Below are 24,233 nucleotides of genomic sequence, written 5' to 3'. Positions count from 1 at the left end.
AAAACAATTACGATAACAAATCTTCCACCGAGTTTAAAAAATAGTTACCAAAGAATGATCCCTTCTAAAAATAAGCAAAACAGAACTAAAAAAACTGTACGTTTATGACATGAATTAAGTCAGAGAAAACAATCTAGTTTCAAAGTGGTATAACTTAAGATCTTTGACAAGGTTACAGAATTTCTCTGTGTTTTCTTTGGTGAACCCAAGGGCTTTGCTTTACTTACCCCCTGTTAGTATTCTTTCTGACAGGTTGGTTTTGGGGCGTTTAAGAGAAAGACTGAACCATTTTTCTCTGTAATTTCGTCTTTGCACGTGCATTCAACCTCATTGTTCTCTGCCAAAGGTAAAGTCGCCAACGGCCTTGCCGCAGTGGTAACACCGGTTCCCGTCAGATCACCGAAGTTAAGCGCTGTTGGGTTGGGCTAGTACTTGGATGGGTGACCATCGGGTCTGCTGAGCGCTGTTGGCAAGCGGGGTGCACTCAGCCCTTGTGAGGCAAACTGAGGAGCTACTTGATTGAGAAGTAGCGGCTCCGGTCTCGTAAACTGACATACGGCCGGGAGTGCGGTGTGCTTACCACATGCCCCTCCAAATCCGTATCCAGTGACCCCTGTGGGCTGAGGATGACACGGCGGCAGATCGGTACCGTTGGGCCTTCCAAGGCCTGTTCGGAGGGAGGAGAATTGTAAAGTCACTCTTCACAATTCACTAAGAGCAAGACCAGAGAAACATGCTTCCTTTGCAAGACAGTACAAAACCAGTTCACGATTATTACCCGGAATTGTACTTCTGTCTCTTTTTCTTGTTTTTGCTGCGTCTTCAAGGGTACCGTACTCCATGATGGCCAACTTAATACGTGCTGTTTTGGGAACATTACACCGTTTGACGGCCCTTCATGCAATCCGTCTGTACGTTTATGAACTGAATCAGTAGCTATAGTAACTAAACTCCGTTTTATCAACCTTCCCTGTCATCCTCTTCGAGTCTGCAATACAGCTCTAGGAGTTAAGATTACATACTAATACCGACAGATTTCAAACATGAAAAAGTCGATAGTCTGCATCAAGCAATACACAGGGTCCAGTTTAAGCAACTGTGACCTACATTTTGTTGACGACATACATTTTTGAACAAACTCTAAATGAAACGGTTTAACCATGAACGACAACCATAAACCTTGCAACTTAAGAGGACAGGAAGGTAGAAAGCTTACCTGTCAATAGCTACGAGAAACTGTTGTGGCTTCAGAAAATTTTAATAATTTTAATTACATGTCAGATCATAACGAATAGAGTGCGCGCAGGGTCAAACCGACCGCTGTACATGTCAGATGGAAGACAAATAGAATACCGGGAGAAGATAACTCCTCCTGTAGCAGGTGAACTCCGTTTGTTTCTAAGAAGTCGGTCAAGTACGCCAGTAAACATTTCACTTGTGACCTTGCCAAAAGCACCGAAGGTAGAGGTCACTGGGAAAAAGAAACGTTCCGACGCACGAGACGGAAGAATCTAGAGTGTAATATAGAGTGACACTCAAAGTTTAAGGAGACCACATTTCGTGGGAAGATTCCAAATGAATGTTCCAGATGGATACTGAAGAGGGCTGTGTGCACTCTGGGTAAATTAAGAAAAATGTAAAAAGTCGACTAGCATCCGGTTTCAGTAGTGACCATCCAGAGGGCAGTGACCTCCGCATTAATCCCTTATGGAGCAATAGGCACTTCAGCTACGAGAAGACGGTGGTGGATTACTGAAAGTTATGTAATCTTTTACATTATTAATTGGAACAGTGTTGAATAGAGACTACCTGTCTGTGTCTCAAAGAGCTAGAATAGAGGAATTCCGGTGAAGAGTAGGAACGAATCACTGCTTGCTACTTATCTCTTGTACGGTAGGTCAGCTGGCTCTTGGGTACTAATGAATTAGTTCACAGCGCTGATGGCTGATTAGTTAGGCTAATGGTGAGTAGGTAGACAGAATGACAGTTCCAGGACTCGTCTCTCACAAAGATCATTTCTAGTAATTATAGAGAGCATCTTACATTCTAATAAGGGGTTTTACTCTGATGTTCCACTAAACAAATGTATTTGTTAAAAAAAAATTAAAGAAGAATGAATTTAGTCCAGCAAATCGTTCTGCCAGCCCCACCAGAGTCACCAACCTTCTGTTGCCTAAACCCTCTCATCTCCACTACAAAGGTTGAAAAAGAAAAAAGAAAACTAAACCCACACTGATCCAGTTGACATCACGGAAGCTGAGAACAGTGCTCCACCTACCATCTTCGAAGGATGCCATGGGTCTGATGATCGTCATGTGACATGAGCAAAACCGGTCACCTATGTTCTTGTAGCATACGTGGTGCGATCAAGACTGAATTTTAAAAAGAAATTTTTTTTAAAAAATCTTTATTGTCCGTCTGTGTGGCTGTCTGTCTGTCCCATTGTTGAAAAAGCATTTTCCCGTTTTATGAAGTTGAAGTTTATGTCACATACTAAGGGCTACAGCACGTCTTCGCACTGTAATAAATGTAAGTTCCTAAGCAAATCCAATCAAAAGATACGGCCATTTATGACACAAATTCGGATACTGGCAAACTCCATCATCAAAACCTATAGGGTACTACCGTTTGACCCAGAATCATGAAATTTGCCATGAAGCAAGGCTTCGCAGTAAAACTAAAAGAAAAAAATCTGAAAAGTTTAATTTTATATCATCGGATAAAAATATTTATTTGTCATTTGTTCTCCGACTGCCAGTCTGTCCGTCTGTTCAGATCACTTTTCCTCTGGAAAAGGTTGGCTTGAGAAGTTGAAATTTATGTCCCCTACTAAGGTTTATGGTGCCTTGGGAGTGTGAAAAATTAAATCTTCTGAGTTAATGGAACCGGAAGATAGGGTTATATATGTTATATATTTTGATATCCGCGGTATCACAAATCAAAACCTATTGGTTATTTCCCTTTGACCTAGAATCATGAAATTTACCTAGAAGCAAAGTTTCGCAGCGGAAGTAAAGGGAAAAGTCCTAAAATTGTAAATTTGTGGTTTCATGAAAGTCCTGGAACTCCCAGGATTGATATTTTGCTAATATCGATATCGATAACTAGCATGAATAGCTGAGATCTTCGATTCCCAAGATCCGTACACATAATTAATCTCATAGGCAAACTTTGGTGCGGAAGTAACACTTGCGCTTATCCGGGTATTCTTTAAAACCACCCTCCGCAATATGTAATGAATTTTCACACTGCAGCGGAGAGTGCTCTGATTTGAAACTAGCTGGCGGATTACAACTGCATGCTGGGTCGGGACTCAAAGCTGGGACAGTTGCCTTTCGCGGGCATGTGATGTACCGACTGAGCTATCCAGGAAAGACAAATGAACCACTCACACTGGATATTCCGCATGCAGCGTCTAAATTGTTTCTGAAAACAATCTCCTACATTGCGGCTAAGCCACGTCTCCACAATATCCTTTCTTTCAGGAGTGCTAGTCTCACAAGGTTATCGTGGAATTTGTGTGTTGTTTGGAAGGTAGGAGATGACGTACTGAAGGAAGTAAAGCTGTGAGGACTGGTCGCATTTCGCCCTTGGACAGCTGTGCTGGTAGAGCACTTGCTCGCGAAAGGCAAAGGTCTCAGATTCCAGACCCGATTCGGCGCACCGTTTTACTCTGCGAGGAATTCTGAGCATCCGCAATGATTGACGGTCCCTGCAAGGCAGTATATGTGGTCTGCCAGTTCTTGGTTTAGCTTTGATTGATCCTTCGCGCTTCCTCTTCACATCAGCATCACCAACAGTCGACCTAAACAGATTTATAACGATCGAAATGTCCCTGATGGATTTGTTACTAAGGAGACATCGAGTGACCATTCTACAGTTGAAGTCACTGTACCCTCCCAACCACCCACTATAGTGTTACCGTTTCTCCACTGACAACCCAACACTTCCCGCCCGTTTTAAACTGGCTGGTCCACCACTCGTCACATCTAGTGGTCAATTCCGCATTACGTATGGGTGTCCGGGTACTTTTGCTCAGATAGTTTACTCTAATCACCTTTCTCTGCTGGTCCTGTTCTTAAATCCGAAATTCAGATCTTTCGAAGAAGTTTCAGTTTATTTCTGTGTTTCGCCTATTTGTATAAGGCTGGACTTTCTAAACAGACAGCCTCGTATCACTAAATTATCGACCAGTTTAACGCTGTGTCCATTTTCCCCTGTTACGGTTCCGTCTTCTTGCTGTGAGTGTACCCGTAACAACCAAGGAAATTAACAAACGACATTTGTTATAAATGCACATGTGTACGACTGAACAGTTCCAAAAAATGTGGAGAGATTGTATTTTTCATTACGATGCAAGTTCAACTATTTGAGAAGTTTCATTTGAGTCTGTGCGCTTCCGTGCAGAGCTACACGTCGTTGAGGAATTAAAACCCGTAAGTGGATCCTTTTTTCCAACAAACTGACTCAGCACAGAATCCTCTCAAATTACAAAGACCGCTGGGCTTAAGCGAAAACGTGTTCATTCATCAAGTGCTAATAGTTTCAAACGATTCACATCGCTCGCCTATAGAGTAACTGTCTAAATTACTGAAAAATCGTTACAGCTTTTCAAAAATGTCACGCACTGTATGTCTACGGTTTTGTGTAACAGGAATAGTCTTACCGCTGCAGGCACTGCTATTACATAAACAGCGTGTTGCCTTCTCTTTAATCCGTTAGATAAGATAAAGAATAATTCGTATTCTGTCTCTATTGAAGTGGACAAATGGTGTAGAAAACATTGGGTAAAATCCAACATCGGGTACTAGATCCTAATTCTTACGTATCGCCAGAAGACAGGAAAACTTAGGTTTAGCGCAACTTACTATGTAATAATAAACAACACGAAAACAGAGTTATCACCGCAGGGCAACGAGTTTACATTCGCAATTTTTTATTCAAAAGCAGTTTTTGTAGTACATCTTTGTGAGCGCGTGCTTCTAAAAACAAAAGAAGTTCACACACTTTTAAAATACGTTCCTTCAAAGTATAAGTGTGTCATAAACAGCTCGGTGCTATCGTGGAAACTTCTCATTGGTCTACATCGAAAGTGGTCTTTAGTGGGAAAAGCCTTGTAATTTGCATACCAAATCATGAAAATTGTGAAGAATAATTTAAAATATTTTATTCAAAACGTATTCTTAATAGTAGATGAAAATGATTTATTACTTTTGTTGGACGTTTGGTCTACACACAATAATACGTCTGTCTTTGAGGAGGAGCTCGAAAATAATGTTCATGTAATAGTCTGTCATTTCAGGTTTTGTAGCCACTCTCGCATTTCCGTCAGTGTTGGGGAAACATTTCAGTAATTCTTTCTTTCATAATGTTTTTTAACTATCGTTGTTTGAAACATCTAAGTAAAAATTTGAATTAGAAAGAAGTAAAATGACTAAGAACATAAAGTTAAAAGAGGACAAAGCTGTAAAACTGCAGTTTGTTTTTTCCTTTATATGCACGTAACCATTACAGTTAGCTTATTACTACTACGGTTACTATTCCGATTCCTGTTCCGATTCCCGCCCTCTGACTGCTGTTCTTACTGTTGTTTCAGTTGCTAATATTGTGTGTTGTGTAGAGTGAAGTACTGAAAATGTACCAAGTTATTTTTAAAATTGTTCCGATTACTTTGCAAAAGTATTCCCTACACCAGGTAGCAGTAATTTTCATCAACCAAAGATATAGTTTCAGAAAGAGAGGAAGGTAGACTTTTTACTGATTAGAACTGAAAGTGTGTGATACTTGACGTAAACAGAATTATCCAGTGAAAAGTAAAAGGCTGAATTAACTGCATTTTAGTGTGAATATTCGAAAAATTTAACAGCATCCACATAAACATTCAAGTGTTATTACAAAATTTCAATACTGCAGACTGTTTAGAATCTCTGGTTAGACGAAAACGTTGAGCTAACTGGAATATTTTGATAACATGTTAATGAATATTTATTGGCCTATCTAAAGAACAAAAATGATAGACAGTAAAATTCGCAAGCCTATAGTTAAAAATCAGAATCAATAGTGCGGGCGAGATAATTACGATGACGCAGCCGTTTCTCTAGAGTGCATAATAAAAAGTTCATTAGCATCGTGTGCAAAGGCCGTTTAAACTAAATTTAAGCTATCTGTCCCTTCTTGAAGCGAGATGTTGGTTCTTATCTTGTGTTCTGAGAAGTGACCAGAGTATAATAACTGACTTGAAGCTTCGTTGCCGCATTATTAAAATAAAACAAAATAAGAGCTAGCATATTCCCACATCACTACGTACGATTTACGTCGAGATCTGGACACATGACGACGCCACAGCCCACGAGAACCACATACTGAAATATCTACAGTCAACACAAGACCACGACAACACAGAACCAACTTCAGTTTATCATCGGAACAGTACTCTTGAGCTACTCATTTGTGCATCATCAGTTTTCGCCATCACGTTTTATGAATTTGATAAACTATGCCTGCCTGCGGAATAACGTCATCCATCCCAAATCCATCCAAGTAACTGTACTAAATACTGTGAAGTAATTTTTCTTCTTTCAGATTTGCCTAGTGTAAATAAAACTTTTGTTTTCATTATTTAGAAGATACTTCACATTTTTTGAGGGAGTAAACAAGGAATTGTTTCATTGTTAGTAAAATATGCAATGTTAAAAAAATTTCATAGGAACTGTGCTACAGGAACCTTTATAAAGCTGTGTATATGTAAGAAATATGTAATTTGCACAAACTGAACTAACGATTGATGGAAGTCGTTTACAATGTAACATCAAACAGGGCCTTTATGACTTTTTCCTCTGCCAAATGTTTTTTATTCCAGTCTTTGATCACAATATCAATTCTGCAGACGATGACCGGTTTCAATCCGTAATGACCATCGTCAGATCTACTTTTTTACACCATGTCCAAAAGTGATAAGGGCATAATGGCATCGTCAAAACATATAAATATAATCAGCACAGCATCGTCCCATGGATTTAAAATAAGGTGTAGAATAGACCACATCGTCCACACAGTCATTTTTCCTCTGCTATTCACTTTTGTAAGCATTACGTCTGAAAAATTTAGCTGTCAATATGGTCAGCAAGTTCTTACAAAATTTGCAATACCTGACATTTTTGGTATAGTCTACGTTGTTTAAAATTCGAAAGTGTGCACTCATGACTGAACAAACCGCTGCTATAAGCGGTTATTCACGCGGCACAAATGACAACCTTCAACATTAAAAAAAAAAAAAAAATACTCGCAGTGCGTCTTAGCAGCTAAAATTTTGACACCGCATTTCTTTCGGTGTGTTTTACATACAAAATTTCACGATAGAATTCGATATGTCGCACAGGACCATTCCTTTGCATGTTTCGAACCTTTTATATCCCCAACTCACCTGCAACTTTAATCATGTATTCTTCCTGTTGTACTGGAACTTCGTCCTTTAATATCCTTCCTGGTGTTGGAATTTTAATGGCAAGCGGTCTGCCCTGTGTAAGCCTATTTTTGTCTGCTTACGCAGAATGCAACCTTCATCCTCTTGAATCTGTTTACTGATGTCATACTTCGGCTTCGTTCTACAATTTTCGTCCACATACTACTCTCCAAGATAAGTCCTATCGACCTTAAAATTTTACTCCATCTCCGTGAACTTTTATTCAAATTCGAAATTTCTTCCGGGATTCCTTTACTCGTTTTATCCCATAACGTGCATGATGGACTTTTACCCTGTGCCATCCCTGTTAAACACTTTAAGAGTCAAAATGATCTGGCCAGCAGAGCAGCATGTACCGTTTCGGAATAGTAATCTGTTAAAATGCACAGTTTATTATGTGTTTCCAAGCCCACCATGAGTTTGGGGTGCTAAATAATCATGCCAATGAGTCAGGAGCACAAAATCGTACATAGTAGTTTCAAAGGCAAGTTTAAAAACTCCGCAGGAAATTATTGATGTCAGCTTCCATTAGGAAACAAATGCCCTCAGCAGGAGACATACCCCAAAGGAAAGTCGTTCACAAGCAACTTTAGGTCAGGCATGAGAAACGACATTTGCAGCCACTTCCTGGACGTTTTACCCATTGGCTCACTGACACCGTGTTAGCCTGACCACCATGAGTTGCCGTAGCAGTGTTTGAAACGTTGAGACAGTAGCTACATCGTCCGTCTCAGCGTCTCGTCTGCAACATCTTCCCGGCAGTTTATTACACGATGAGCTAGAACTTCATCTCCCATGGCCCCATGCCACCTCAATGACGTCTTTGCTATAGATCTAAAAGAAACATTCGTGATGTCGATATGATCGTTCTAAGTAATGAAATGAATGAAAAATGAGTAACATAGCATGACTATGACGTGCAATTGTGTATCCAAACAGTTTTCGTCATCTTACGTGTTTCCAGCATAATTTATATTATCTCTGAGGCTAACATTTTGCGAGATAAATTGTAAAAAAAAAAAAAAATTATATCTGCAATGTTCATCTTTCAATAGAAGCATTTCACACAGTTTAATCAGCTTTTGCTGATTGGAAGTATCTGAGAACGGAATTCGGACAAGCTGTTTGCTTCCATGTACTGCGAGGAAAAAAAAACTGTAAACTCCAGTATTGATTTCGTACTTCATAGTGTCACAAATGTTGCGGCGATTTACAGCTACCGTCTTTTGTACCAGACTATATCAAAAGAGAAAATCCAGAGGCGACAAAATTCTAGATGAACACAAAACTAGTTCTCAAGACGGATGCCTCAAAGTACAACAGTACTTAATCATATCACTGCTCATATCTCAAGCTTATTGATTTAGAAACATACAATTACAATCCATACTTATCAGAGAATAATCATACTATTTCTCATATCTCAAGCCTATCGATTTTTCTAGATGAACACAAAACTAGCTCTCAAGACGGATGCCTCAAAGTACAACAGTAATTAATCATATCATTGCTCACAACTCAAGCCTATCGATTTAGAAACATACAATTATAGTCCATACTTATCCGAGAATAATCATACTATTTCTCATATCTCAAGCCTATCTATTTAGAAACATACAATCATAATCCACACTTATCAGAGAAACTAATGTGAATGTATTGTCAATAAAGTCGGTTGTCTGTAGCAAATAAAGTAATTATTTACCGCCTTCCGTTCATCCCCTCCTTCACGTATAACTGCAGTCTGATGTCTGTAGAACTCGTAGATGATCAGCCTATAGTCTAATCATGAGACGACCGGCGACGAGTCTTACGCCCAAGTTTCAAACTGTTAGAACAGCATCATTAGGGAGTTTCTCTAAGAGAGAGCATCTGTAAATCTGATATCGTCCAGCGACGGAAGTATCAGTTTTGGAAAGTCGAGGTATACAGCGCTCAATTTGTGAAGTTTCCGCTGCTAATCTGATCCGTCATTATACTAAGCTCAGACCGGGCGGTACCTACTGTTGGCCGTTTCCACTGAGACCTTCAATCAAACGGACATCATAGTCTGTATCCGAGGTGGGAACATAGCAGCAGGGTGTTAATTATAGGTTCCACACAAGTCGTCCTACTCCACAAGGTGAGTCGATCAAGTCACAGACTGCACGTTTTACACTTAAAAACACGTAGTTGTACACACACTATGCTTGTATATACAGTTATGGGCACCTATATGACGCTGCCCAAGCTACAGGTGCAAATGCGCTCAAAGGTTTTCTCGAGATTTTTGTACTTTTTTGTAAGGCAAATACAGGAACCTGAAAGCCAAATTGGTAACATTTTTTCCCCAATTCTAGATTTGTGAATCTGACAGTGAAGGCCTGCCATACTCGTGCAAACATTAAATAAATTTTCGGTTAAAGTTTGAAACAGTTTTACCCTGATTTTCAGCCAATTTAGCACTGGTGCAAGAGTATAAAGCCATATGGTTACAAGCTCAGGCGAATTAAAGCTTTTAATGCAGTGAGAAGACGAACGCAAGTTGTGTCAGAATAGTATTAATACTCCAAAATATTCTGTACAAGATAGTTAACCGCATGCAGATAATTAGAATTTGGTCGGAGTAACGCACAACAATTATCCGTAGTGTCTTTATATAGCATGACCAGAAATAATACACCGAAATCGCTATTCCTACCTACTGTTAGTTGAGAGAGAGAAGTTGATTGGTGTCGGTGCTCAAGGATGAGCTAATCGCAACTGGATATCGTCATCCACTTGGCCACATGGGTACGAACTGCCCACAATGAAACGCTCATTTTTGTTATAAACTGAACAAGTACGAGACGCAAGAATTTATTATGTACGAACATGACTCTAAAAGTAGCAAGATCTGCTAGAAACGAAAACGGTGCACTTGAAATGCCCGTAGTAATCCTAAAGCAGGCAGCAACCTCACCAAAGTGTACGAAACAGCACGTTGAAACTGCAGTTCTGCGTAGTCCGTCGGCAAGTAATGACCAGAGCGTGCACACCACACAAAATCCGGGAGAATAGTCGCTTCTGTTCGACTATATCGTCCGGAAACGAAATTTTGACGAGGCGCACCTTATTGGCTCCCACGGTCCAAAGTCGTTGATCTCGGTGAGAAGTTCCATGCGCGGCTACACAGTAACAACTGTCGCACGCACACAGCTACATACGCATTGCAGCCCGCCAGAAGTACTCGCACTGTACTTTGGAAGGTGGCACAAGGCGGGTGCGTAGCGCGCTTGCGCGCTTGTGACAGGAGTCAGCGCGGATAGCTCGCCTTTCAACTGGGAGAAAAAAAGGAAAGCCTTTTGTAGCCGCTTGTCATGCCCAACATGTGCTGTATACGTGACGTGGAATAAAAAGGAAGAAATAAAACATTTTCTTCCTATTCACCGGCCGATTCAGCAGCGAGAAAAGTTCACAGTGTATGTATGGGAAGACATTAACTACATACACGAACACATACACAGGAGGAGGCGAAAATATGTAAAAATCACAAAAGCAACGCATTACTTATGCTTAATACTGTGTGGGGAAACACTTGCCGTTAAAAGCACCATCCAGTTGTTTCGGAATGGATAAATACAAATCCTGTGTGGTTTTCAAGGGGATTTTGTACCACTTTTCCTGCAAGTAGTGGCAAGTTTAGGCAACGATGATGGAGACGCATAGCGATCATACGCTCTTCACTCCAAAGTAGACGACGATGGCTCAACAATACCGAGCTCTGGTGATTGTGGAGGCCAGGGAGTTGTAACAGTTCGCCTCTGTGTTCATAAAACAAATCCTGGGCGATGTGAACTGTGTGAACGGCTCTGTCAACTTGGAGAACAGTATCACCATTGGGGAACAAACGTTGTAGTGTAGGGTGATCTCACCATCAAAACAGGTCAAATAAATTCTTGGCATTATTGTGACCTCGCAGAGTATCCGTGGTAGCGTATAGTACCACCACATCACTGCAGTGTCTTGAAAGAAGGATAAAAGGTGAACATCAACAAAAGCAAAAAGAGGATAATGGAATGTAGTCGAATTAAATCAGGTGATTCTGAGGGAATTAGATTAGGAAATCAGACACTTTAAGTATTAATGAGTATAGATATGAAGATGCTATCTGTTCTTTCAGACATGTCCGAAACAACAGATAACATCTTCATATAAGGTTCACCGGCCATTTGACCATCTCCTTCAGTGTGGGTGCACAAACAGTGCCCGAACTCTTACGGGAATCGGCAAAAAGCCGCGAGTAATGGACAGGGGCCGTACGAATATAGTGCGGGACAATAAGTTGGGAATGTGGGTCTCACGGGAGGCGTGCCAGAGATAAGTCCCTGCAGTCGTAGTTTCCTTTGTGATCTCGGTGGCTCAGATAAAGCGTCTGCCATGTAAGCAGGAGATCCCGGGTTCGAGTCCCGATCGGAGCACACATTTTCCACTGTCTCTGTTGACTCATATCAACGCCTGTACGCAGCTAGAGATATTCATTTCATTGTAATTTCGTAGTAAATGAGTTTTTCTGTTTTGGAAGCAAAATAACTGATGACGGTCGAAGTATAGAGGATATAAAATGTATACTGGCTATGGAAAAATGGTTCAAATGACTCTGAGCACTAAGGGACTTAACTGCTGTGGTCATCAGTCCCCTAGAACTTAGAACTACTTAAACCGAACTAACCTAAGGACATCACCCACATCCATGCCTGTGGCCGTAGCGACCGTAGCGATCGCTCGTTTCCGGCTATGGCAACGAAAGCGTTTCTGAGGAAGAGAAATTTGTTAACATCGAGTATAGATTTAAGTGTTAGGAAGCCTTTTCTAAAAGTGTTTGTATGGAGTGTAACTATGTATGGAAGTGAAACATGGGCTATTAACAGTGTAGACAAGAAGAGAATAGATGTTTTCGAAATGTGGTGCTACAGAAGAATGCTGAAGGTTTGATGGGTAGATCAAGAAACTAATGAAGTGGTACTGAATAGGATTGGGGACAGGAGGAATTTCTGGCACAACTTGATTAGAAAAAGGGATCGGCTGGTGGGAAATGTTCTGAGGCAGCAAGGATCACCAATTTAGTATTGCAGGAAAACGTGGAGGGCTAAAAATCGTAGAGGGAGACCAAGAGATGTATACACTAAGAGGATTGAGAAGGACGAAGGTTGCAGTAGTTATTCGGAGATGAAGGGGCTTTCCCAGGATAAAGCAGCATGGAGAGCTGCATGAAACGAGTCTCTGGACTAAAGAACACAACAACGACAACATATCATCACTGAAACCCAGCCAATGTCTTATCTTGTTGACGTAAATTCGGCCAGACGTTGGAAACAGTGTGCAACAAGAGCCATCCGGCCAAGTGACTTTCTTTCGTTGCCTCTTACAAGGGAACCTCCCCATCGCACCCCCCTCAGATTTAGTTATAAGTTGGCACAGTGGACAGGCCTTGAAAAACTGAACACAGATCAATCGAGAAAACAGAAGAAGTTGTGTGGAACTATGAAATAATAGGGAAAATATACAAATTGAGTAGTCCATGCGTAAGATATGCAACATCAAGGATAATGTAAGCTCAGGAGCGCTGTGGTCCCGTGGTTAGCGTGAGCATCTGCGGAACGAAAGGCCCTTGGTTCAAGTCTTCCCTCGACTAAAATGTTTAATTTTTTATTTTCAGACAATTATCAAAGTTCAGGCACTCACACATAATCAACTTCGCTCTCCTAAATTCCAGGACATGTTCAGATTTGCTTGGACATATGCAGGATTTGTCAGTCTACACACGGAAAAATTTGAACACGTTAAAAACATATGTTTTGTCAGAGCACAGAGAAAACTGTGCGACTGTGAAACTGCTGCATTCATTTGTTGCAGTTTATGTGACAAACTCTTATGTTTCCATCACTTTTTTGGGAGTGATTATCACATGCACAAGAAAACCTAAATCGGGCAAGGTAGAAAAATCTTTTTACCCATTCGCCAAGTGTACAAGTTAGGTGGGTCGACAACATATTCCTATCATGTGACGCACATGCCGCCACGAGTGTTGTATAGAATATATCAGACGTGTTTTCCTGTGGAGGAATCGGTTGACCTATGATCTTGCGATCAAATGTTTTCCCATTGGAGCGGCACGTCCTTTCGTCTACTAATCGCACAGTTTTGCGGTGCGGTCGCAAAACACAGACACTAAACTTATTACAGTGAACAGAGACGTGAATGAACGAACGGACACATCATAACTTTGCGAAAATAAAGAAAGTAAAATTTCCACTCGAGGGAAGACTCGAACCCATGACCTCTCGCTCCGCAGCTGCTCACGCTAACCACGGGATCACGGCGCTCATGGGCTCCTTTTGTCCTTCATATGGCCTATGTTGGCCATCGACTACTCAGTTTGTATATTTTGCTTCTTTTTTCATAGTTCCATACAACTTCTTCCTGTTTTCTCGATTGATCTGTGTTCAGTTTTTGAAGGCCTATCCACTGTGCCAACTTATAACTAAATCTGAGGGCGGTGCGATGGGGAGGTTCCCTTTTTAGTACAGGTTTTACAGGCAACTAATGGTTTTCGAATTCCAGCTCGCCCTGCAGTACTGTGCTTGCAGCGCTCATTCCGTGTCGTTTTCGTCCTGACAGGGTTCTCGCGGGCGACGTTCAGTTCTGCAGTGACTTTTGCAGTTGTCTGTGCTCTTACGTTTCGTTAAAATCCTCTTGATGGTCGGCCGTCACAATCGCTCTGAACACACTTCCGTCCTCACTGTTACTTATCGGAAGATGTTTTTCAGCTCCCTGTGTATTCTATACAAATCCTCAGAGCGCTACCTCTGGAACTCCAAACAGTTGTGGTACCTTGGTTACGCAAGCACCCGTCTTACAAGCACCAACAATTCGCCGAGATTCGAATTCACTTAGCTCCGACATAATACACTCACAACTACACAGAAGGCTGTTCTGACCACGAGTGACGCTTGATGCCCACTGACGACAACGCACGGGTGCCGTTTGTTGGTTGAATACAACAGCACAACTTGCAGTTATGTTCAAGCTTGCATTTCTCGCACTAGTGCCCTCTCTCGTTAGATGTGTTCCGTAGCGCAAGCTTCATCTTCTTAACACTAGGACACAGGTAAAACTGATTTTATATTTTCTATTTTACGTAGATGTTTTTAAATGGTTCTGATATGTTTTATTTGTTAAGACAGAAGGTTTGCATTAGCACAACTTTTAATAATTTTGATGTGCACGTGTATGTATCCATGGGTTTTAATGTGCGCGAGTGTCTCGCGCATACCACAAGTGCCCTCTCTCGGTGAAAATGTCTGCTCTAGGGCTTTCATACCCTCTTCACGCTAGTTCACAGGCGAGGTAATGATGCTATGCTGTGTTCGCATCAACGCTCTGTCCATAATTAAGTTGTATAACTGGAGACGATGGTCCAGCTACTGACGACGACTTTGGTACAATTGTTTTATGTATCTGCACAGCAGGATGTGACTTCAGTAAGTGACTAAAAGTTTTTGTGCTTATAATACTCAGCTAATTTTACAGTTACTTAAGCTATAGTGTTTTTTCTTTCTCAGTCTGCCCCCACCCACTTTTACAAGGCCCTCCAAATCCTTGAACGCCATGCGCTCCGCCTTGCCTTCCGTATGTGCCTTCCTTCCCCCACACGGCTCCTGTATGAACTGATCCCCTTCCCCCACCTCCTCCTGTTCCTCCAACATCTCTGCATCCTTTACATTGTCTGCAGGCTTGATCCCCCGCACCCTCTGGTTTCCTCCTTCCTCTCCACTCCCTGCCCTTTGCTGCATCTCTATCGCTGTATCCCTCCCTCTCTCCACCTCCACACCCTCCTTCATCAGGGCAATTTCCAACGCCTCCCCCTCCTGGATGACGAACTTCGCCGTGACATCTACCCTTCCTTCCAACTATAACCTGGTCTTGTTCCCCCCCCCCCCCTCCCCTGTGCCCCCTTTTCCCTCTTCCCTCCTTCTCCCAGAGCAGATTTTCCTCCTTCCCTCCCCCCCCCCCCCCTCCCCTGAGACCCTGCACCCCATACTTGCCTCTTTCCTTCCCACATCCCTCCCTACCTGGCCCTCCTCAGAGCGCCCCCCACTCTTCTCCCCCATCTCTTCCCCTCCCTCCCTTCTTCCGGTCTCCCTCATCTCCTTGCGGCTGGCAGATACTCTGTTTTGATCATCGTCAGTGTGCCACATCAGTGTTGTGTTTAGTGCTGTTTCTCCTGTGCATCAAGAGGTGTGATTTTAATTGTGTACTGCCTTGAGGTTCGCCGTCAGTGTTATGTTGTGTGCTATGCCATCTGTCGCTACCTTTTATACTCCAGTCATACTGTGCCTTGTGTTCTTTTAATTATCGCAGTGTGTGGCTTTTTGTATGTGCTACTTTTAAACAGTTTTTTATCTCCATTTTACAGTCAACCCGTTTTTTTGTCTATTGCCTTCCATGATGTTCCCCCTTTTTTATATCTATGTTCACCATATTCTCTCCTTTATTATTTTTAAATGTCTTCTATTGTTTTTTTTCTATGTCTTTCGGCTGAAGAGCAGCGCATATGCTGCTGCCAGCCCGCCCCGATGGGGAATTGATATACAATAAAGAAAAAATAAAAAATAAAATTCTTTCTCAGTTCCGATGCTAAGCTTTTGCTTTTCCTGTTCAGGTATATTTCACTTCTGATGAAGGTATACTTAGATATACCGAAATAGTGGTCAAGAATTTTATTAAATCTTTATCCTGCAACTGTTTGGATGTTATCATTTACTGTGAAGAATTTCTCGCCATGTTTCCAAATTTTTGTCCAACTTCTGTATATGAACACGAAATAACAATCCCGTGTGTCTTACAATTTGACACATGCGAGTTGACATCTGAACTGACAAGTGAACGTCCTTGTCACGACCAGGACTTGAGTGTGTGACTGAATTAAGGGATGCACATCTGAAACACTGGTCTTGTATTCGGGAAGAAGCACTCGAACCCTGATCCACTTGTACTGATTTAGGTTTTCCGTGGTCCCGTTTCATCGGCTGAAACGAAGTGCAGGATCGTTCCTTTCGAAGGACACTATTTACTTGTTTCCCAAGAGCTAATACTCCGTTCCTTATGACCCCACCATTGACATAACGTAAAACACTAATGATTCTCCGAACCTCCTTTCTGTTGAGCAGTCGTCCAATGACTGTCCTGAGATGCTATGCACGCCTTCCTTCATCATTCCTTCCAGTCGTGCTACTCAAGTGCTGGGAAATAGTTCTTTGCGTAAGGATAAAGAAATTAGGCAGGACTTAGGGAGTGTCATTGTCATTTATAACCAGGAGAAGCGTCGGATTAGGTTAATGTTTGAGGGGTACTGGTCCCGTATCTACTTAAGTGGAAGATTTCCTGTCTTACCAGTAATCCCCTCACTGCCGTCTCTCGGCGTCTAAGAACAACTCGTCAACTATGTCTCGCTTACTAAGCTGCACTGCCGTCCAGCAGTCGCTCTCCCCTTCTCATTGAAACAGGTCTATTTAGGGTTTGTTATTTGCATTTCTGGAATTTGTACATACTCTGGATGTCTCACCTTCTAAGCGACAATTTTGAATCGTTTACTACTCGTGCACAGTCTTTGGTCAGAGTAGCTGTGTCACTCGAAGATGTGTTTGTTTTGTCATCGCTGCTTGGCAGCGCGGAGCGCAGGAGTTCTCTTGCTAGAGTAGTAGTGAGATAGACGCGGAGCAAAGGACTCATGGCGCTGTAGAAGAAAAGTTAAGTGCACCTGTATTTAAGTAAACTGATTTGTTCTTGAATATTGTGAAACAGAGGAGAAGGATTTGATTAGCGATTTAGAATGCAAAGAATATGAAGAGGAAACAAGGTAATATATTTTTTTATTGGCACCGTAGTCACGGGTAGTTAAAATTAATTGTCGAGTTAGACATTCATATCAGGGAAGCTTAGATATGTCATTAAAGATTGAGTAATTTTCACCGTAAGGTATTTTCCATGTTTATTAATGTTTTGTCTAATGTTTGTGAGAGTAAGAGTTTGGTGTCAATGTTGCCCTTTGTCCATGTTAATGAGTGCTGTAAAGTGAACCGCGTACAAGAAATACTATATTAGCTTAAAAACAGTTTGTTAAAGCAATATTTCACCTAAAAGGTTGTCCACACCTCGATCCAAATCAGTTTCATTTAAAGCAGTGTCTCATTCAATGATGTGTATAAAATAGTTTACTTGCTGCCTGAAGCACTTAACTAAGCCTTCGGCTATTTTGGTTAGAAATATGCAGCTGGCGCACAGAGAGCAGGAAGCTCCGTGTTGCTAAGTAGTTACATTAGGAGGTAAGATATTTTCATTTCAGGATCAGTTTGCTACAAGAATTACCAACGTACAGGGACCATTTCATGAACAGCATTATTAAGCACACTATTGTCGCACAGGGACCAATTTTTATAATTAAAGAGATTAATAGTAAAGTTCAGGATTCAACCAGTTCCCACATTTTTAGAAAAATTACAAAACAGGACCAAATTATTGTTATATTCTCTCAGGAAGATATATTTCGTTTCTCTTGCAATTCTAAATGCGCAAAGTTGCCCAAAATTACACAACAGCAAAGCTACAGCCAACCAACCAAGACAATACGAGCTCCAAAATTTAAAAAAGAATTTAAAGGAAATTTTCACTGTCAAGAATCGAACTCTCCCATTTCTAACAATTTTAAACATGTGATTACTCCACAAATGTATTAAAGCGCTAATAATGTAAAACTCCTATGGCTGAAGACCCTAAACCCTACTCATGTTTCCAGAAAGAACATTGGCTCCGGAGCGCAGCGTCGGCTGATTAGAGACTTTCTGGCGGATTAAAACCATGTGCCTAACCAGGACTCTAAGCCATGACGTTTGCCTTGCGGACGTTTAAAAAAAAAAAAAGAAAAAAAAATTTAGTGTCGTGGCCATCAACTACGTACCCTCACACTCAGAGTTGAAATATTAAATGTTTTGCCTGGTTTTGTTGCCTAGGGGCTGAAATACGTAGTTGCCGCATTACAAGCCAAACACTGATCAGTGTATAGTATACAATATGAATATACAGGTGAATCGAATGGTCGAAGGTTCCTGTCACTCGACAACAGCGAATTCTGAATGTAACAGAAATTTATAAATGAAAGATTGCAATGAAATAAAATCTGCATATACTACTTTAACGAGTTTAACTGATGAGTGCGACAGCAGACGTACCTTTAAGAATGCCGTTTATAACTGCAGAACACTTATTACGTCAATGGTCCAACTATTAAATAAAATATAGACTACTGGACATTAAAACTGCTACGCCAAGAAGAAATGCAGATGATAAACGGGTATTCATTGGACAAATATGTTATACTAGAACTGACATGTGATTACATTTTCAAGCAATTTGGGTGCATAGATCATGAGAAATCAGTACCCAGAACATCCACCTCTTGCCGTTCAAGTGGTTCAAATGGCTCTGAGCACTATGGGACTTAATTGCGTGTTCATCAGTCCCCTAGAACTTAGAACTACGTAAACCTAACTAACCTAAGGACGTCACACACATCCATGCCCGAGGCAGGATTCGAACCTGCGTCCGTAACGGTCGCTCGGTTCCAGACTGTAGCACCTAGAACCGCTCGGCCACCCCGGCCAGCCTGTGGCCGCAATAACGGCCTTGATACGCCTGGGCATTTATTCAAACAGAGCTTGGATGGCGTGTACAGGTATAGCTGCGCATGCAGCTTCAACACGATACCACAGTTCATCAAGAGTAGTGACTGGCGTATTGTGACGAGCCAGTTGCTCGGCCACCATTGACCAGACGTTTTCAGTTGGTGTGAGATCTGGAGAATGTGCTGGAATGTGCTGGCCAGGGAAGTAGCTGAACATTTTCCGTATCCAGAAAGGCCCGTACAGGACCTGCAACATGCGGTCGTGCACTATCCTGCTGAAATGTAGAGTTTCGCAGGGATCGAATGAAGGGTAGAGCCACGTGTCGTAATACATCTGAAATGAAACGTCCACTGTTCAAAGTGCCGTCAATGCGAACAAGAGGTGACCGAGACGTGTAACCAATGGCACCCCATACCATCACGCCGGGTGATACACTAGTATGGCGATGACGAATACACGCTTCCAATGTCCGTTCACCGAGATGTCACCAAACACAGATGCGACCATCATGATGCTGTAAACTGAACCTGGATTTATTCGAAAAATGACGTTTTGCCATTCGTGCACCCAGGTTCGTCGTTGAGTACACCATCGCAGGAGCTCCTGTCTGTGATGCAGCGTCGAGAGTAACCGCAGATATGGTCTCCGAGCTGATAGTCCATGCTCCTGCAAACGTCGTCGAACTGTTCGTGCAGATTGTTGTTGTCTTGCAAACATCCCCATCTGTTGACTCAGGGATTGAGACGTGGCTGCACGAACTGTTACAGCGGTCATCTGGATTGCTAGTGATACGAGACCGTTGGGATCCAGCACGGCGTTCCGTATTACCCTCCGGAAGCCACGCATTCCATATTGTGCTAACAGTCATTGGATCTCGACCAACGCGAGCAGCAATGTCGTGATACGATAAACTGCAATCTCGATAGACTACAATCCGACCTTTATCAAAGTCGGAGACGTGATGGTACGCATTTCTCCACCTTACATGAGGCATTACAGCAAAGTTTCACCAGGCAACGCTGGTCAGCTGCAGGTTGTGTATGAGATATCGGTTGCAAACTTTCCTCATGTCAGCACGTTGTAGATGTGAATGCTCTAAAAAGCTAATCATTTGCATATCACAGCATCTTATTCCTGTCGGTTAAATTTCGCTTCTGTAGCACCTCATCTTCGTAGTGTAGCTATTTTAATGGCCAGTAGTATAAGTTGAATAATAGGGAAACATTACAATCCTACTTCACGTATTAGTTATTAACAACACCATAGACTTCGAGATATTCATTTCTAAACGCACACTACGTCTTCACTACAGAAGCCACGGAAATCCCACAAGTGGTGCAGTCGGCACTAGGAAATATCTCCCGCGACCACGTGCAAACTGCTCAACACTCTCCAACTATTTCCTGCGACCATCCGTCGTGCCTTCCCATCCAACACCTCCCCGTCCTGTGCAACCTGATGCTCCTCCCCCACTTCCGTACAGTCTCTCCATTAACTTCGCTAGTCGCCTACTGATGTAACGAGCGCTGTTATTGGTGAGAGCGCTCCCGCCATGTCTCCAAGCCAACACACACTCTCAGACATATTGAAATGCATATGAAATACTGGTTTTGCATTTAAATAACCTGAAATTAAATAAATATTCCTAATGCTGGACCATAAACGCGCACTAAACCGCATTATTAAATACATAAAAAATTAAATAAACGTATATCGAAGGGACAGAAGCAAAAGTAGGCCAGGAGTCTAATGCCTCTGTGCTTTCTAAAACAAAGTAAATATTTGACCAATTTCTTCATGAATAGTATATATCGCATATAAACAAAGACATAGACGAATAAATATATAAGTATGCTGCTACCGTTTCTTCGTGTAACTGTGGAGTTCTTATGGCCTGATGCGATCAATAGTAATCGGCCAGTTTGACGTCCAATAAGTCATGTACTGTTCAAGTTACATGCCTGTATTTCATACCAATTTAGGTTTACACTAATAGCTTTCTAAAGACACGTACATCGACAAAATCGGATGAACTGTTTAGATTTTGAAAATTCGTTGCTGGGTATTACTTGTAAAATTTACAGTCAGATACTAAACTTTAAACTAATAAAGATATTGAAAATCTGATTACACCATCAGAATCGTCGTGCAAATAATGGTAATGTACATGTTTCTTTTTAAGGTATTATGATCCCTCTGGCTATTATTAATTTCTAGATGAATTGTTAAATGTCTGCCATTATGGTTTCACAAAGTCCGCCATCTTTGGCACTCCCGGCATACAAATCTCCTTCATTGACAAAAAGCACAGTCCTTGACACAGCGTCAACATGGAATTCTCAGCCACGTGGTCGGCCTGGACCACGCGCTGCGGCTTCCCCTCTTGCTCCGGCTAACATTCGGGACCACGCGGTTGAAGACGAGTCCCGGCTTTCCGAGCTGCCCACGAATGGGCAACACACCTACCAAATCTTTTCTTCTTCTGTTGCGGAAGCACAGCTGTGCTAATCACTGGAGATCCCTCACTCCTGACTTCGCATGCGAAACGATTTTAAAATCTCAGGTCCGTCCCCCCCATCGTACCTCTCGAGAACTGCTCACTGACTCCATATTTCGCGAGTCCCAAAACCCCTTCCACAAAACCACTTGAACATTCAGGCTTTTCAGTCGATCGAAAGCAGAAATCGAAACTTCCCGTTTCGTACTGACATTCATAGCCCTAGACTGTAAGGTTTTGCCTCCTGCCAATACTTCCGCAAATTTCTTTCCCAATAGTTGTAAGGCACCATTTGCATTCCTGTAGAAATCACTCGTCTTTGAAAGCAGTATGCTAAACTCAGAACACTAGCCACCTCACCGGATTATGGGGAGACCGGGGGTTACCTTCAAGCTGGAAAATCAGTAATGTCATTCACAGCAGGGACCAGCACCTGCCGACGGGCGGAGTCAGGAGACCATATAATTTAAGGAGGGGTTCTTTAGACGAGAGAATGTAAAGTGACTGTATCCTGAGAGACCTCAGATATCACTTCACGCTCTTATTACAGTGAAGGGCCAAAGAAACTGGCACAACTGCCTAATGTCGTGCAGGACCCCCGCGAGCACGCAGAAATGCCGTAACACGACGTGGAATGGACTCGACTAATGTCTGAAGTAGTGATGGAGGGAACTGACCCCATGAACCCTGCCGGGATGTCCATAAATCCGCAAGAGTAGGAGGGAGTAGAGCTCTCTTCTGGTTATTAGGTAGGAAGGCATCCCAGATATGCACAATAATGTTCAAAACTGCGGAGCCTAGTGGTCAGCGCGTTTAAACTCAGAAAAGTGTTCCTGGAACCACTCTGTAGCAATTCTGGACGTGTGGGGTGTCGCAGTGTCCTGCTGGAATTGCCCAAGTCCGTCGGAATACACAATGTACATGAATGAATGCAGGAAATCAGATTGGATGCTTACGTGCGTGTCGCCAGTCGTAGTTGTATCTAGAAGTATCAGGTGTCTCACATCACTCCAACTGCACGCGCCCCACACCATTATAGAGTCCCCAACACCTTCAACAGTCCCTTGCTGACATGGATTCATGAGGTAGTCTCCATACCCACACGAGTCCATCCGTTAGATACAATTTGAAACGAGACTCGTCCGACCAGGCAACATCTTTCCATCCATCAGTAGTCCAGTGTCGGTGTTGACGGCCCCAGGCGAGGCTTAAAGCATTGTGTCGTGCAGTCATCAAAGGTCACACCGGACTCGAGAGTCCATTACCGCAGCAACGTATTTTCGCCATCTGTCCCTGCCTTGGGCTACTTCCTTCCATTCCCCTTCAATACCTAGGCTCCTCAAATCGTCCTTCACATTGTCCTCCCATCTACGCCTCGGTCTCCCCACAGGACGTTTTCCTTCTGGGTGCCCTACCAGTACTCTGCGCGCTGCCCTGCCCTCATCCATCCGAGCTACGTGACCCGCTCATCGCAGCCTACGTGATTTAATAATACTGATTATGTCAGGGCTTGAACAGAGTTCGTGAACCTCTTCGTTATGCAGCTTTCGCCACTCTCCGTTAATGTCATCCCTTTTTGCTCCGAAAATTTTCCTCAAAATTTTGTTTTCAAATACTCGAAACGGCTTTTCATTTTGCACAGTGTGAGACCAAGTCTCACACCCATACAGCATAACTGGTAGAATAATAGTTTTGTATATTCTAATCTTTAAATTCCTAGACAATATTCGTGATGAAAGTAATCTATTCAGTAAGAAGTAGCCCGCATTTCCCGCCCGTAATCTCTTCTGCAGTTCGGATTCAGTCTCATTTCTCGAAGTGATGTGCACGCTTAGATACTTAAATGTGTTCACTTTTTCAAACTGCATGTCTCCAACTCTTAACATTTCCTGATCTACTGCTGTTGGCATTCTAGTAGTAACCAGGTATTTACTTTTGTCTTCAATTATCCTTAGACCTACATCTTCACTAGCCTTGATTAACGCATTCGCATTTGCTGTTACAGATTCATTCCTATCGCTAATGATGTTTAGATCATCTGCATACCCTAACACCTTAATATTTCCATTTAACTCCACACCCTCTGAATTATCTGCTGCCATTCGTACAATATATTCTAGGACTGAATTAAAAAGTAGCGGAGACGGGGCATCTCCCTGCGTAAGTCCGTTCTTTATTACAAATTCTTCTGGCTCCAATTTCCCCACGCGTACTCTACCTTTTGTGTTTTTCAAAATCACTTCCACGAGTCTAACATACTCCTTTGGTATTCCAAGTTTCAAAAAAATTCTGTACAATTTCGATTGCAATACTGAATCATATGCTTTTGTAAAATCTGTGAAGAGATTATGACTCTCGAGTCCGGTATGAGGGGTGAGTGAGTCATCAAAGTTAGACCAGTGGCCCTTGGGTCCGAAAGCCCATATCAATGAGGTTTCGCTCAATGGTTCGCAATCCGACACTTGTTGAGGGTCCAGCACTTAAACCTGCAGCAATATGCCAAAGATCTGCGCTTCTGGAACGTTGGACGATTCGCTTCAGTCGTAATTTGTTCCGTTCTTGCAGGATCTTT

The 24,233-nt window shown here is 42.3% G+C and overlaps 1 pseudogene; it reads left to right on the top strand.

Moving 5' to 3' along the window:
- Positions 1-354: 354 nt before the first annotated feature.
- LOC124790590 lies at positions 355-472 on the top strand (annotated as a pseudogene).
- Positions 473-24,233: the final 23,761 nt, after the last annotated feature.

The sequence above is a fragment of the Schistocerca piceifrons genome, chromosome 3 (assembly GCF_021461385.2).
Source record: "Schistocerca piceifrons isolate TAMUIC-IGC-003096 chromosome 3, iqSchPice1.1, whole genome shotgun sequence".
In the NCBI taxonomy this organism is placed as follows: domain Eukaryota; kingdom Metazoa; phylum Arthropoda; class Insecta; order Orthoptera; family Acrididae; genus Schistocerca; species Schistocerca piceifrons.
This window is presented reverse-complemented; position numbering and strand designations above follow the sequence as displayed.